The sequence below is a fragment of the Apus apus genome, chromosome 3, assembly GCF_020740795.1.
Source record: "Apus apus isolate bApuApu2 chromosome 3, bApuApu2.pri.cur, whole genome shotgun sequence".
Taxonomy (NCBI): domain Eukaryota; kingdom Metazoa; phylum Chordata; class Aves; order Apodiformes; family Apodidae; genus Apus; species Apus apus.
The window spans coordinates 52,753,450-52,770,991 of NC_067284.1; the positions used below are offsets into that span (position 1 = coordinate 52,753,450).

The 17,542-nt window shown below is 40.2% G+C and overlaps 1 long non-coding RNA gene across 3 annotated transcripts in view; it reads left to right on the forward strand.

The window, feature by feature from the left end:
* LOC127382099 (uncharacterized) overlaps positions 1-17,542 on the forward strand; it is a 426,409-nt gene that overhangs the window by 264,591 nt on the left and 144,276 nt on the right. For all 3 annotated transcript variants that reach the window (XR_007888879.1, XR_007888878.1, XR_007888877.1), the window contains exon 6: positions 5,023-5,239. This is a non-coding gene — a long non-coding RNA (uncharacterized LOC127382099). The remainder of the gene's footprint in view (positions 1-5,022; positions 5,240-17,542) is intronic.

The following is a 17,542-nucleotide window of genomic DNA, read 5'->3' on the forward strand; positions in this document are numbered from 1 at the left end:
ATGTTTTTTCCTCAGAATGGAGCAAGTAAAAAGGGTTGTGAAGGCAGCACAAACCAAGGAGTTGAGAGTCAAGTGAACTGAAATATGGCAGGCTGAAAAACCCAAAAGGGAACACTTTTTCCCATAATGTGTAACTCAGCTGGGAAATTCTGTGCTTCTGTTCAACTAAGAATAAATCAAATTTTAGAGAGAGATAACCAAATTTATAGCAGTAGTCTATGCTACAGCAGGAAGAGCAGTGGCAAGGTCATTAGAAATGCACTGCATCCAGCCGTCAGTCACTGCATGTTTAGGGGTTGAGAGGGACAAATAGCCAATAACTATATGTAGCAGATTTGCACTTTGAAGCCTGGTTCTGGCTACAAGGGACTGCCTTGTATCCACTGTTGCCCTTAGCTAGTATTGCAGTTTCTTTGCTTTTATGATTTAATTCAATGTTCTGTAAAAGTTTGGGACCAGGTGTTGGAAGTCCTGTGCTGAATGTCTTTCCTAGTTTCCTGATGTGGTGGTTTGCTGTTGTGCAGAGGAAAAAGAAATCACAGCAATGTAAACAAGCATAACAAGATTTAAGCCTTGACTAAGCTGACAGTCACTTCTGTGATAGTCACTTGCTGTTTGAAGTAAGCACTTCAGAGTCTTCCCAGCCTGTGTGACAACTGTTGTTTTATTTGCATCTTGATATTGCCAGAAAAAGCAGTGGCAGAAACCTGCTCTGGGTAAGCCAGATCTAGAGATTTTCTGGCACCACAGAGGACCTCTTCCTCTGCCATGGAAACTCTCCTTTCCCTTATTGCAGTTGACTTGAAATTGTGATTTATTTGTCTAAAGGCATTTCCTGGTTTCACTTCGTTTTGGAGCAGAAACCTACTTTCTTCCTTTTAGCTCCTGGTGTCTTCTGCCCTGTAATACAGACACTGGCCTGCACAAGTATTGTCTTGCATAATGCTGCTTCAGATAAAGGTCATAAATGGTCTTATTTGGAAATTAATTCAAATAAGTAGGAGAACAAGCCAAAACTAAGCCTCTACTGGGCATGTTAATAATGTCGTTTGTTTACAGAGTGCAAGATCACTGCTAGAGGACATCCTGAATCATTTTGCTGTAGCCCTTAGTGTTTGCCCTTGGTTGTCCCTGTTGTGGGAGAAATGAGTCCAAAGGTCAGAGAGATGCTGCTGGACCAACACTGCCTGAAGACAGCTATTCATCTTCTGGAAACCCGGGCTGATATTTTGAAAGATCCATGTTAGGATTTTGATGCCTAATAAAATAGATGGGATTCACTTCATTCCATGGACTAGTTCCAGTACAGTCATTGGCACTGCAACCAGGAGGAATTAGTGCTGCAGTTCTTGAGTGATAACCAGGAAAAAGGAGACTGTTGTAATGTCAGAAGTGTGTGACAGCAGATCAGAACTGGTGTTTGGGGGCCACGACCATGGTGTGTGTGACAGGAAAGACTGGTGGCATGCATTTCAGTTGTGCTTATTCTTACACATGTAAAATCTTGGTGGGATTTTGTTGGGGTTTTTTTGAGGAGTCTTCAATCCAGTATTTGCAGAAAGGTTCCCCACAGAAAACATACTTGTTTTAAGGCTCCTCTCACACAAAAGGGTGTGAGAAGGCACAGTCAAAATACAGTCTTTAAGAAAGGGTGTTTGCCATACAAGCAGGCAGGGTTTGCATAGTTCCATGCAAAGCATATGCCAGGTTTCAGCAGGTAGCAGGTAAAAGAGCAAACAACTAAGGAGCCATATTGCCAACCGTGCTGAAAAGTGCTCTGATGCCCTTTCCTGAGAATTTTCTAATCAACAACAAAATCAGATGTTTCTCTCAGAAACATGAATAGCACAAACATGGCTTTTGGCTCTTTCCTTCAGTAACAACAGCAATTAATTAGCTCTTGGAACATGTTGTATCTATAGACAGTATTTTAAACCCTCACTTGTTTGGTTCAGTTTGGGGATTTTTTAAAAGGTTTAACAGTATTTCTGGACAGTTCAGCAGCATCAATGATGCATGTTTAATTTGTGGAAGAAGCTGGCATTCTGGCTTCAGCAGCAGTTACACAAAGGGTGTCTTCCCACAAGTTCAGTTGTACTTTTGCCTTCAGAGAGCACATTTCACTTATTACAGTGAATAAAGAGCAGGGGATATCAAACACTCTGCAAAGGTCTCCTGAGTGTAGCTACAGATAGTAGGTAGTATTTATGCTCCATTTTGTATGCTTGTCAACAGCTCTTTGTGTCAGACTACTTTTTTTTTAATGCAGGTTGTCCTCAGGAAAGTAATGAAAAAGAGTGAGCGTTGTCTCTGCTGCCATAAAGTGTTACATTCTCTTTAGTATAAATCATCATCCTGAAGTTCATTAACCTTAATACAGTTCAGTCTTTATGTGTCATCAGTTGAGCCCAAGTATTCCAGGTGAGTCATTCGCTATGTGCTGGATTTGTGGGGGCAAGCTCACTTTTGCATAGAATGAACATCATGCATGGACCTCTCTCCTTCTGTCCCAGCTCACTGAATTGAAATTGCATTTGTTGAACTGAGAAGCTGTTATGAGAAAAACAGAGTTGCGACAGCCTAAAAGAAGAGGAGGAATTAGTTGGCTCCAAAGGAAAAGTCCACCATGGGATGATAGTAGGGGTGCCAACGGAGTGGTGTAATAGCCTTGATTATCTTTTTTCTTCTGTGCCACTGTGTACATCAGGAATTGCCTTATTGTGGCAAAGGGAAGCATATACTTGAGGAAGGTCCCCAAAGCTAGCACACACCCAACCTGGGCTGTCCACAGAGCCATGCAGTTGTATGGGCTTGGGCCCAAAAGTAAGCAGTGGAGAACATTGAGCAAGTGGGTGTGCTCCAAGGGATGACAATAGAGCTCAGCCAGTGTCCTCAGAAGCCACCTGGGCACACCAGCTGCTTTGCCAATGTCCTGCGCTGCCCAAGGGTCACATCATGGGTTGATTTTATGGAGGGATGTAAAGCAGGATCATATAGTCACTGACCTTGTGGATTTTTACAGGGAATTCATCCAGTGCTCAGGGGCTGGCATGACACAGAAGGTGCTTGTTGGAAGGTTTGACAAATGGGCGGTGAAGACTGGCACTGTGTGTAGAGCAGAGGCAGGGGTTGATGTACTGTGTATGAGATGAAAGATGAGAACCGAGCTAGGTCAGGAAGAACATTGTGTCTTGGGCAGTTGTCTTTTCCACTGTCCAAATTCCACAGCATCAGGCTTTCTATCTCCTCCAGCAAATGAACGACATTTGTAATTCATGCTCTTAAACACCACTATTTCTGCTACTTTGTGGATTTTTAAAAATACCTGAGCATGTACACACAGAGACAGAAAAAAAGAAAATTAAATCCCTCCATAGCTTCAGGTCATCACTCTTTCGGCTGCAGGAAGCTTACCTATTGACAGGAATCATCTACCTCCAACTGATCTTACTTCTCAGCCAAGCTCTGAAAGTCTGTCACCTCCTGTCATGTTCTGTCGTACAAACATCAGATGCAATGTTAACCTAGTGGTTAGAAAGATTTGTTGCAAGTTGGATCCTTTTTTTTTTTTTGAACCACTTAATACAATGGGGATGAATTGTTTTATAGGTTAAGGGCAGAGGCTGGGTCTTAATTTATCCCCGTAATCTGCCCAGAGTGTGCGCAGGAATCCTGCAGACTGCATGAAAAGTGCTTGAGTCAGACCCTTCTCTGCTCAAGACTCAGTAAGGGCATGAGTTGATCTAAACACATATATCTTCTTCTGTGCTGAGGGGATAGGGGGAGGAGAAAAAAAAATCAATGCTGTCTCTGGCTGAATTTCTAGTTGTGTTTCACAAGGCTGTTACTTGGCTCATCTCCTTACCTCCAGATATTGCAGAATAGCCCTGTTGCATTCCCTCTGCATCGGACTGCCTAGATTTTTCTCATAAAAAAACAATCTTGGCCTTTTAGCTTCTGCTTTGTCTTTGTCTTGTTCTTTTTTTGCCTTTTTTTCCCCCCTTTTTTTTTGCCTATTTTAGGCTGTCACAAACTGCCTGTTAAGTCCCTGTCCTGGATGCTCTGATGCCTTCCTCTCCAGGGGTCCAAGTGGGCAATGCAGACAAATTATTTTCCAAAGCACAGGAGCTGCAATATCCTGGTTTTGGCCCCAGAAAAAAATATGGCTTGTACAGTTTATGCTGATTTGTATGAGGAAGGAATAAGAAAGACAATGATTGCCTGATAAAAAGTAGTCTATATTTGCATGAGCAACGAGTTGTTATTTGTATTTGTAAGGTTTTTTAAATCTTCGTGGCAGAATTGAGAGACATGACCCATGGGTTGTTAAATAATCCTTAAGGTCCTTGTATTACGGGCTCAGTTTGGAAGATACTTACATCATTACAATTGGAGTTTAACTTAAAGATATTTCCTTGACATAGTTTAAACTAGTAACATTTTTAAACAGTTAAAACATAATATAAAACTTAAACATAGTTTTTTTCCTCGTTTAAACAAATTCTTACTATTTTTCTTTTGTTTTCTGAAAGTCTTTTTTGCTGTCACAAAACAGTCAGAACTAAAGTACTTTAAATTCTTTGGAATGTATTGTAATCAGGATAAAAAATCACTATGTTGAAGGTCTGGAAAGAGGGAAGAGTGGGGTTATAGTTTTAAAACACCAAAATAATTTGCTTAAACCAAAACTCCTGATCTTTGCACCAAATAATCTACCGTATGGAAGAATCAGTCAATTGGCTGTATTGACACCTCTCTCTTAACTAGTTTGTCTTCATTCCTTGACTAGGCAAAGGGCCCATGAGGACACAAGTCCTACCCTCATCTACATCACTGGGAAAAAGACTGGGGCAAAAGTAATGTTTAAAGGTTTTATTTTATTTGTAGAACAAATGTTTTCACCCAGCTGTAGCACAGTCAAACAGTGTGAAGGAAGCACTGCTATACCCTTGTCTATTTGTCTGTTTTTGTAAGGTCACCCATCACCATGGTATCTAAGTGTCTTTTCTTCTTTCCTTTAAGGGTCCTGGTCAGGACTAGAAAATAAGTAAAAGAGAGAAAGAAAACCACAAAGAAAGAGGCATATGAAAAGTGAAACAATATGGAGCTGGAGGTGAACTGAAACACTCAGAGGTAATTTGCCTTGAGGAGCAGGAACCCTTGAGACCTGTGCGTAGATGCTGGAAGAAAAGATTCTGTGAACAACAGTAAAGGCTATGAATGTGCTATCCTCTGACAGGTACGTAAACCTTAAGATTAAAATAACAGCTTCAAAAATCCTTCTGTCAGAGTGAGTTTGCTTTAGCTAGTCTGGGTTTCAGGGGAAACATCACAAAAACAATATATTACAAGTGGAGATAGCAAAGGAAAAATCTGTGTGAAATTTCTAAGCAGGTTGGTTCTTGAAGCACATTCTCTGTACCTTGACAAAGTGATCATGACATTAAAATAGCATTATGTAAAATCAGATAATTAAGGATTAAAACTAATGGATTTTTAAAATATTTTTTCTACATATGTTGGATTATCTCCAACCTAAATTTCTTACTTAAGAAGGAAGATGAAGAAAGAGTCAGGAATGACACAAAATTGAAGTTTCCTTTTGCTTGTCTTTGTGTCAGTGTTTTGATTTGAAATTATTTTCACCAACAATACTGTAAGTCCCAATATTCCTTTACTTCACAGAGTGATTTGTTTCCTTAATAGGCTTTTAAAGTTTTGTCTTAGCTCAGCAGGATATTTCCACTCTGCCATGTTTTTGGTTTCTTGGACTTCACTTGCAGTCATGTGGTGATACTGAGGAGAGAATGGCAGGTATTTCCATCACACGTCTCTTACCCAGTCTCCCTCTGTGCTTGCTGCCCTGAAAATTGTGTTGTGAGAAGCAACTTTGTTCTTCAGTGGTGTCAGTCTGCAATCACAGTGCGGCCTATGGAGAAGAGGTGGGAGTGTGGGGACAGCCAAGAGTCCTCACTTCCATCCCTGAGCTTTGAGTGTGCAAACCTCATGGCTAAGAGATGTCTGAAGAGGATGGTGATGATAGGGAAATAAGTATGTTTTGCTCTGGTTTATTTTCACAGTTTGATTAAACATGAATGCCTCTGAATATGAACTATTTTTATGCTAATCACCTCCCTTCAAAAAACATATGGCATTAACCAAACTCCTTTTTGTGTACTATAAAGAAGTGAGACAATTCCTGACTGCAGAAAGCAGGCATGTTGTACATTTAAAAAAGTGAAATTATTCAACATGTGCTCATTGATACTTCTTTATACAGCGGCTTCCTCCTCCCAGAGATCCTCCTGGAGGTTTGCAGATGACCACATGTAATGATCTGGTTTCTCGTCACTAGTAATAGCCTTGTGAGGCAGCAATAAGCGATGCAATATCTTATTAGTGAGTAGGTGGCATTTAACTAACCTAGTTATGCTAAAAGCTAATTGCAGGCTTATACATATCACCTTGCCTTCCAGCAACACAGAAGATTTCAAGAAGTCTTTAGCAAAAAATGAAGCTGCTGTCAGGCCATGTTCAGGTCAGGTATAAGGCCCACTGGAGTCAATGACTGACTTACACTGTGAGGCAAAGTAGACTAAAAGGTCAGATTCTCAAAATCGTCTCATAAACTTTGGCATTTACTTTGACAAATCTCTTGCCTCCATACATGTCCACCAGTTCAACACACTACTTAGTTCTATGACCAGCTTAGAAAGATGTGAGTCATTACGCTGACTTCAACATGGTGACTCACATCCTTCACCAGCATCCCATAAGCTGCCCTGCTGGGCTGGCCCTTTTGCTCCAACAGGCTGTTGAGAAGGCCTGTCTGCGGTTTCAGGTGTTTATTAAAGGCAAACGGGTCATGATGATGGATTGTGTTTTGGCTGCCTGCTTGGAAAGTTTGACCCCAAATAATGACCCCAAATATTGGGATCTCTGTGTACTTCTCTCCTACTTTATTCCACTAAGAATGTCATATGTAAAGTCATTAATTCAAGAGGAAGAACCATTCCAGAAACAACCCCTTCAACTCTCAAATAGGAGCAGTAAAATTCTTTGTTTTAATTGTCTTGTTCTTATTTCAGTTTCTATGTACACCTTCTATGCAGTGCACTTCATCACAAATCCAATGAAGTGTTCACTATTGTTCCTCTGACCCATCATTTGTGCATGTATATCAGAGAATCATAAAAATCAGAGACAGAAAAGTTCTTCTGCATTAGATCATCTCTTCCCTGCCCTTGCCGACACAGACTTTTTCCCCATTCAGTATATTCTCTAGCGCATTGTCCGGTCAAGCTTTAAGTAGATTAAATATGGTACTTTCTCACTGCCCTGTCAGAAGCTGTTGGAGAGGCTCGGAGGTAATTGACACTGGCACCCTTTGAAGGTATGTTGTGGACCTTACCACACTTGTCATTTGTATCCAAACACAGTGCTTTCCTCCAGCTGTCATGAGTATTGTGTGACCATAATTCTTTCAGACCCAGCATACAGCCTATGCTGAACACGTAAAACCAAGGTGGAACAAAATAAATGAAAATGTGGTTTTGGTTTCTTTTTGGCAGACAGTGTACATAGGGTTAATTCTTTTGAGCAACCCAGAGGTGAAATAGTAAGGTGAAGGACTCCAGAATATTTTGTTGTTGAAAACTAGTGGTATTGAGATATGATGTGCTTGTCTGCACATGAAGCTTTTTCCTAGATGGAGAGGTGTATTTTATAGGGTTCAATTAATAACTAAATTTGAAATGCCAACTGTCTTCTCTTGTGACATGGAAAGCAGATTTAGCCAAACGGTGAGTGTTTTTGAAGAACGCTACTAATGATATACACATTTAAGCAAAGTAATAGTAATGTTTGGAGTTTCTTTTTTCTTTCAAGAAACACACCATCCGTGCTCAAACTGTGCAGCTGCTTTGGAGCTGGGATATGCCTGCTACTCTATGGCATGACAAAATATGAGACAATCTTGATGGGAAGTCAGTAGTAAGCTGCTGGGCTCCTTTTATTCAGACTCTAATTCTTGAGCTGTTCTGTTTCTCCCAAAGGATGTTGATGTGCCATTGTGAACAGAAAACAAAGGATGTTAGCTAAATCTTGGTTGAAATAGTTTCTCCTTTCATTGTCACCAGAACCCCGACTTATAATTCTACCAGCTATGGACCTATAAAGCCATGAATCTCTAAGTACAATTCTCCATGCAGATCACTGTCATTATTCATTGCTATAGCTTTACAGATGGGGGAATACTCTCCCTTGGTGTAGTGTCTTTACTTACTACTTTTACTCTACTCATTTTGAGGGTTCTTGATGTAGGAATTATTCATAGCACTCTCAATGCTTGCTGTTGCTGCTCCTGAGTTCATGAATCCCAAACTGAGATCACATAATGTAGCCTAGCATTCCTTAGACATGTAGCACCACATTAAAATGTCATTTTAAGCAATTAATATTTAATTTATAAATGCTTATAAATATTTATTCTAAACGAGGCTTTAAACAGCAGCTCATGAGAAAACAATCTATCACATTTGTATTAAAACATGTTCAAAAGTTTAATTATAAGAGAGAATATTCAACTGAACCATTAAAAAAAGCATTACAGTGCCCTGCTTTGGCCAGTTCATTTCAGGCTACCACTTTCATCTGAAAGGGTGGATTTCTGTGCTAAATCCAAGAAACCAGATTCTGGTGCAGAATTAAGGAGCAGTTAAATACTCCATGTTCATGTCTTATTTGGGCAAACTTGTGTTCGAGACTCTGAGTCAAATGTTGCTTTTGAAATCCCGTGTGACTCATGTTGCTGAGGAGGGGTTTTCTGGATTTGAAAGATAAGGTTTTGTGCCTGCTGGAAGGCTCACTGCTGAAAATGGGAGTCATCCTCCTGACTCCAACCATCTTTATATCTAGCCCTTAAGGGACTCTCATTTTCTGAACCAGTAAATCAGGAGGTCTGACTCCACTGAAGTAATCTTCTGTTTGGTAGAGATCCTTTCTTCTTGCCAGCACACCACCTGAAGTGGTTTTGTTTCCTTTTTTCTGTGAAGTCTTTCTAGGAAGGCACAGAGGCACAGACTTTTCAGGCTCATTACACCCTTTAGGAGAAGGATGTATTTCTCTAAGATCCACCCCTTTATAAAACAGGGCTGAAAACAGGGCAGTTTTAAATATAAATCATAATACAAAATAACCAAAATCATCATCGTGGCTCTGGTAACTGTTTTATATCTTTACCTCAAACCAGAATGACCAAATGTCTCTGATTAAGTATCACACAGAACCATTTAAATTCAGCAGTTCTAATAGTTCTTAACAACTCCCGTTGATGGTATTATTTTTCATTGGGAAGAAAAATGGTTATTGCTCACATTGACCTCCAGTAAATCTTGTCACCCAGCCCATACCCTAGTCTCTAAATATAATTAAAGCACTCTGTTTTGATAATAGTGACTTAGAAAAGTGTAGGAAGTAGTATTTACATTTTCTCTTTTTATTGCTCTTAAGTTTGGTATGAAAAGAAAGGTAATGCAACTGAATTACCTTAAATTGCCATGACTGATTTATTTCTGTCTAGGAGTGTTGTAGTTTACATACATCAAATATTTTATTTTTTTTTTTCTAGAATTACCTCAGCATTTGATTGGCCTTTTATTTTTTTCACTGTGGTGATTTTAAATTCAATCCACAGTGTAAATACCTTCAGAGGACTGAAACAGTTGTTTTTACCCCACATGAAAAAAACTGACCAAATAAATAAAAATCAGATTTGCAGCCATATATTTCTGAGAACTGCTGTTCATAATATTTTGTGTTGTTGTAGCAACATGTTTCTCATCTATATTTAGTTTAATAGCTGCTTTTGGAATATTGCAAGCTAGTACAGTATATTATCAAGTGGTTTGAATGACATCATAACGTATGAGTGTCATCTCATGTGGGTTATAAAATCCTCCCAAACCCTCCGTTTGTATTAATGGCTTGTAATATAATTTTAAACCAGGTATTATAGTTTACAGTGGAAGGATAAAAATTCTGGCCTGCCTCATACAATGCTCTGAGGAGAGTGTCTTTTTCACCCTACTTGTGTATAGACTGGGTGAGATAGGCAGGATTGGGCTTACTGGGATTAGGTTTTGCCACTGGGCCAGGAGAAATTTGTCAGTCCCTAGGAAGTATTTTAGGTGGTCCTTGCTGACGCTGAAGAATTTGATCTTGTGAAGAAGTTAGGTTTTGGGACAGAAGCAACACATTGGCCATACCCTGTCTTTTGCCATGTTGCCCTGTACCTATAAAAAGGCTAAAGAAACCTGCAGTATGTTCTGTGCCTAGTGTTCCCCACCCCATGATAGAGAAGAGACAATCAAATTACTTGCTAAAAATGCTGTGCGTTCTCAGTTGCCTTGAGCCAGTTTGTCCCACCTCTCCTACTTGCTGAACATTTAGCTAATCAGTCATTTCAATTCCTGCTGTAGTCAGTGGAGAGAGATGGGCATCCTTGTGGGGCAAGTCATCTCACATGATGCACACAGATGCACAAGGCAGGGCATGTTTCTCGCTGGAGGTGTGTGTCTCTTTCTATTGATGACTGAGGTGCTACCTCAAACTGAGCTGAGAGCCTCCCAGCTAGTGTCGGTGGGTGGGTTGAACCCCATGTCTGCGTGCCAAGTCCAGATGTTTTCATGGGGAATGTGGAGTAGCACCTTCAAGTGATTTGATTGGAGTCCCTTGGTGGAATTGTGTCCTGTTTCTTTAGAGGAATATATTTCTGTTTCCTACAATCCTGTTTTATATAGGAGGCCTCCTTACAAGGTCATATTACTTGCTTGTTGGGGAATCTGTGGCAGGTACCTGCCTTCATTGAAGTGAAAGGGAAGCAGAACTCTTGGGGAGTGTCATGAGTGCAGAATTTAAGCCTATGGCTGTGTGGAAACTCTTAAGTGTATATGGCTCGCTGGCCCCTCTTATTGCCCTATAGCACTCCCTAGTTGCTATATTGCTAGATTCCCAGAGTAATTAAACATGCCTTATGTTGCCCCTGTTGCCACAAAAGGGTCTCCCTGTATTTTGGAAGGTCGTAGACTGCTATGGAAAGACTGCTATGGATATTGTTGACATCTTGGTGTAGCTCTGAGGTTCTCCTTCTTTGCCCAAATGCCATTGACCATCAGCACAGAGTGTTTCCTGATACTGAAGTAAGAAATAAGATATGTTGATAAATACATTTCAGTCTAATAAAACTACAGCCATCCTCATGGCAAACAAATAAAGCATCATGGGACAAGTACAGATGTGCAAGGCATACAATGCAAAGTTGCCTTGTTCCATACTGCAAGCGTAAATTGTGAAAATTCCTGGCAGAATAAAATTGATGTTTATTGCATGTACTGAGGCTAAAACTGCTTCTTCTGTTTGTAGTGAAAGATTTAGTGTCATATACATAATTTTTTATGCTATAGTATTTGTCCTGGTGTGAATTTAGAAGCATGTTTGTTTTTTTAAAAATTGTTTGCATACAGATACAATTTTTTTATCTCTGAAATGTTCACCATAAGTAGTTCAGCTGCTGTAATGTTCTGCCACTAGAAATGATCAATAAAATGTTATTAAAATGTACAGTCCATGCATATCTAATTCCACTTACCCACATGTTACCTAATTACAGATTTTAATCGCTTTCCCTCCACCCCTGAAAACCTGCTTGGAGATGTGAGTATATTGAAAATGTGTGGAGAAATTCACCTTTGCTTTCAAAGAAAAGAAAAGAAATTAGGTGTAATGTACCCAAAAGGTTAAATTTATCATGCTCTGAAGAGAACTGCATATCACGGAAGCTCTGGATATTTTTGGCATTCAACTTCTCCCACCCCCCTCCCCGTATTTAATCACACCCAGAATGCAGTGCTTGTAAACTGTACTGATGTGTCAACTGTCCTCTATTTATTACATCTTGCGCTTTAAATATCACCTCTGACAAACAAAAGAAAAGCAAATGTTCCTAAATTTCCTGAAGGGCTGAAACATCAAGCCCGGATTATTATTGTTTATGTCTCAGCTTTAGCAGCTCCAATGTCTCCATGGTCTGCTGTGCGCCGTGGTTGGCAATGATGGATGACCATTACAGCAGCTTATTGGAAATGGCTTGATTTATAACCTGTTCTCCCGCCTCAGTCTAATGGCTTCATTTCTTTCCTCCAGTGCGTGATGCCACAGCCAAGGTCATTGCGCCAATGGCCTTTTGTTGTTAGTTTGCTGATGACCACTGTGCCCGAGAGTCGGCATGTGGGGAGGCTGAGGAGGGGGGGGACACAGCCAATCTTTACTTTTTTTTTTTTTTTTTTCCCCCTCTCAGCCCCGATAACTGCAGCAGAACAGTAGATTAAATGCTGTCTTCTATTTGCTTCCTGTGCTTGCCAGACAAGGGGCTGCTTTATGATCCTCACTGGGAAAGTCTATTACTCACATCTACTTTAAATGACCAACATCAAATATATACAGCTCCCATTAAAGCTGAGATCAATAAAAATGCCATTAAGATAGTAAAAGTTGCTGATATTAGTGAAGCCCCCAAACAAAATATTTGATTTTCTTTCAGGTTGTTAGTGAGATGGAATACGAACATATAAGAGAAAGGAGAGAGGGCCATGCCCGTGGTCAATAATTTATCTCTGAGATTCATTCAGCCTCTCACCCAATATTTCCCTCCTGTCTATTGATTCCTCATCATTATTTGTCATAAGCTGTCCTAACTCAAGGAGAAAATATGCCCTCCATGTCCAAGGGGAGTCATACCTGAAGAAATAGAAAGGAATTTCATTAAAAGCAAGAAAGGACTGCCTTGGCTTTGAGAAACTCTAGCAGAAACTTACACAGACTTGTGTTATGTGTAGATTTTTGTGTTGTGTTTTTTGTTGGGTTTTTTTTTAAAACTGCGTTTGAAGCCCATTAAACAGTGCCATGACAGAAGATGCCTAAACTTTGAAGCAAGTTGCTTTGATTACATTTTGTTGCCAAGGAGCTGTGTTTGGCCCTGAATGAAAATGGACCTATTGAAAAAAAAAGAAAAAAGAAAAAAGAAAAAAAAGAAAAAAATATAAAATAAGAAAAAAACCCAACTTTGTACGTTATTTCGTTTTGTTCTCCTGATCCAAGGAATCTGGAGGTGGAAGTCTCCTTCAGGAGGTTGCAAGGATTTGGCACCAGCAGCCTGGCCATCAAAACAAAGTACAAGCAATGGTAATATAATCATTAAGATAAACTGTAGCCCAAATGGTAAAAGCATGAGTCGCAAAATGGAATTAAATTTTTAAGTATAGTTATTTGCTAAGAGGCTGTTTAAAACAGGCAATATTTTAAGTTAATGAGACCCATATGTTTTATGGTATGTCATTCAACTGCTTTCTTTGGAAATGGCTTGGAACAATAGCTTTCATGCTTACTTTGTAAAATCCAGAAAGGATAGTGATTGGGAAGTGCGTGTGTGGAAAAATCTGCAAGACATAATGATGCATGCCTAGGAAGCATGTATGTTGGTATATTGTTACCTCAAAAAGTGAGTTTATCTCTACATACTGTGGCTGAATATCTTGCACTTCCCCCCATTCTTTTTCTTTTGGATGTGGAAAGCTTCTTAAGAGGGCACATTAACTTAAATAGAGATAGATTTGCTAATGGAGCGGTTTTAGGCTTTTCAAATGGTATTTCTTTACTCTCCAAAGCAGAGCAAGCTTGTCTTTGATATTATTTGGGAGGGTTTTTTTGCCAGGATGGCTGCAACCCCAGGACGGCAGAGGTAGCGGGAGGGACTGAGCTACCTTCCTCACCCATCTTTTTGCAGGCTTTGCTGTTACCAAGCCCATTGTAGATCTGATGTTCTTGATAAAAGACTTTTCATCTCTGGTTTTAAAGACCAAGTCTGCTGAAGTTAGGCCTGCCTCCTACATGCTGTTATATTTCTTGCTACGGCACCATATTCCCTCTGCAGAAGTGGTTTGAAAAGAAAAAAATATCTTAAATAGTTCTCTTTTTTTTCATGTTTTATTCTTAATTTGCACTATTAACCAAGATAAATCATTACTGTTTTAAAGTGTCTGTGGTCACATAAATATGTACTTGTGACTCTCATTAATTCTTACCGGTCTGAAATACTGACAAAAATATATGAGCTGGGAATACCTGAGTCAAAAATGTAATTTACTTGAGTCTTTTTAATGATACATTCTGGATAGCATCACATAACTGGTGACAGAAGTAAGCCAACTCATATTCACCTAAAACAACTACGCTTTGATTCTTTTTAGACTGTCAAAAGGCTAGAGGAGAAGAATAAGAGGGAGAAATTTGAAAAATAAAGTCCGTAATTTTTCACCTGCAGTTTTGTACCCATGGTCAACTTAAAGGGGAAAGAAAAAAAAAAAAAAGAAAAAAAAAAGAAAGAAAAGAAGGAAAGAAAAGAATTAAAATCTTGGTGTGACCGATAGATTGCAGATGTTGCTTTTTTTCCCAGCCTGTACCAGGGAGTAAAATCTCTGCCTTCTATCTTTTTCACCCCGAGCTAATGTGAGCTAGAAAACTGTGCATGCAAGATGAGAAGTTGGGGTGAAGCCTTGGGGTAGACTGGCCATGTTGTCTTCAGGGGCTCCCTGTCCCAGCTGGTATCTCCTGGCAATTGGTTTTGGAAAAGAGTGAAGCTTTGTGAGACTCAACATGCAGCTTTGTGCATGGCAGGGAGAGGGGCTGGTTTAGTGTGAAGGGGGGAGTGCCATTTTTTTCAGGAGGAGCTTTAAATGATAAATGCTATTTTGAGTGTAGAATTAGGAGCCCTACTTATGGCTGATGTGTTGTTTCCTAGTTTTTATTCCCAGCATTGCACAGTGCTTGGATATCTTCAGCCTTTACTAGAGAGGCTTTTTTTTTTTTACTGTGTAAGCAGAAAATGGCAGATTCAGAAAATGAGTTGTTTCCCTAATAATTCAGATAAACTGGTGTGGAAACACTGACTCATAAGACTAATTTTTCATTAATGTGGAGGGGACTGGACTTCTGACCATATAAAGGTAAAAGCAGGTGTTTCTCTGGGGCTGTATTTGCCTTCTGCAGGGGTACACACACGGAAAGCATCTCAGGATCATATGCATGTAATGTGTTACTAAAGCTTTATGTTCTAAATCTGTTGCCTTTTGGAAATGGGAAAACAAAATGTGACATGAGGATTGGAGAGGTCAGAAATAGGTCCTGGTGGTAGGAAAGCCCTGGGTTTGCTGTCACATATACCTCTCACTTCTCGCACTTTTTTTCATTATCTTATTTGTTATGTGTAGCTGAATAGGCGTGTAACCTCTAAGACTGTGGTTCAGATCATTAGGAGTTACTGATTAACACCACGTTTCAGTAGCAGATCCTGAGTTCTTTTTACAAACTGAAGGGGTCTGGCTTTATGATTTTTTAATTAGAGTGTAAATACTGCAGCCTCATAAACTGCTTGATTTATAGATGACAGCAAAGTTTGCACTTCAGGTAAGGACACGGGAGGCTTCACATGCACAGTTTCAGTGCCCCTGTTTTGCTTTACAGCCATCCTGTTATTTTGCCTTTGTTGCATTCATCCTACCACCCTTATTGATAATGCCTGTGTGTCATTTCTTAAAACTGGCAGGACCACTGAAATTCCTTTTTACGTTTTTAAGCAAATGAAGGGCACTGATACTGTACACTTTAACAGATTAAGTTAGAGAAAAAGTTGGAGTGATGTTATTGCCACTGTCAGATGACAAGGTGAGCTAAAAAATTGATGTTCATTATGAGGATTCCAGACAAGTTGGGCCAAATTAATCAGTGAGCATCACTGTAAATGTCAGACGCGTGAGAGAAATGGTAAATCAAGATTGACAAAGATCTGAGGTGTTGGTGGATAATAGAAGGGTTTTTCTTATATCCCTAATGCAAAGTGTTATGAAACTTTCAGGGATGGCAACTGTTTCATCCCGGAGAAGGAAAGTCCTGCCTTTCTCAGGCAATCCATAGAGCTTCACTTCCATGTGCAGCACCAGTTAGGAAATTCAGAACAGAAGTAGTGATATTAATTTTAACTGGACTTGAATCAGCATTAATAACCAGCAGGGCATCTAACATCCTCAGCAGAAGTTGGGTCTTATTCCGGGCACCAGGGTATTTGGCCAATGTCTCTGTCCTTGGAGGAGAGAAAGACTTAGCAAACACTGAACTTCAGTTCTTTTCCCTGTGGATCCTCCTGTCTCAACAACTAACCTTCTTATCCAGCTTACTGTTAAGCTTGCATGGGGATGACTGCCCCAGATTGCTCTCAGGTGCAGTAATCCACCAACGGAGGCCTAATTCTTTGCAAGGGCATTTTGCAAAAACTCCTTCCCTACTAGCATGACTTGCTTCTTTTCTGTCTCACTCATCCTCCGGAAACATTGCCAGCGCTGCCAAGAGGATTTGTCTGTTGGGACTTTTTCTTTTGGGGAGTATATTTTGGGAAGGCTTTTTTGTCACTTTGCGAAGAATTGCTCTGCTGTTTCTTTGCTGGGCTGTTTTGAGGACTCTGTACCCATTACACAGCAGGCTGATGGCCCTGGGCTGTGGGCAGGGACTGCAAGAAGCCAGGACACAGTGGTTTTGCCCCTCTCTGGGCATGCAGAAGCAGCATAACTGCACCTGAAAGCTCCTGGTAAGAGAGAGAAAGCTGAAGCAGTCAGCCTACCATAATACATACTTGATTAATAATGACTTTCTGTCCCCAAATATAGCGCACAGTGTCTGTGGTGCTGTGATGATCAGTATGTAGCAGTAGGAAGAAACCCCACATTTTATTCTGGCTACTCTGAGTGACTATCTGCTGTCAGCAGCTTGTGAGAAGAGTTCTAAATTCTCCTTTCCACCTCTTAGCCATGATTTTCTCCATCCCTGCGCTGGTCTTGCTGTCCCAGCACCAGTGACCTCTCCTGTCTCAGAGCAAACTACTGGGAGAGGGGGCAGCCAGCTCCTGCAACCCACAAGCCCAGCTTTGGAATGGAATGCTTTCACAAAACATCTATGCTCTGTTTGCCTTCTTTGCTCTGTAGCAAGAAGACTAGAAGCCTAATTTTTTATAAATGATATCCAAAATGTTCATGAGCAGTGATGAAATCCAAAAACATGCCACAGTGTCAGATTCACCTCTTTCTGCTGGAACTGTACTTGTTTTACTACAGGAAGTATTTTGTGGCTCTACGGTAGCAGCCTGGGTTTGTTGCCAAAGGCCCAAATGCTGGAGTTCGGTGTGGTTTTTTTTCTCATCAAACCTGTTGAAAGGCCTTTCAGTGCAAACTTGATGTCAATGGCAATTACATATATGTTTACAGATTATGGCTCCAATCCCATCCTGGTAAATGTTTTTGCACATGGTTAAATCTGCACGTGTAATTGCCTAGAGAATAAAATCAGAAGTGGTGGATTTAGGAAGATAATAACTTGAACTGAACTGTTTTCTTGTTCCTGTTTAATTTTGAACCTGTTCGACCCTTGTGAGTTCAAAAGT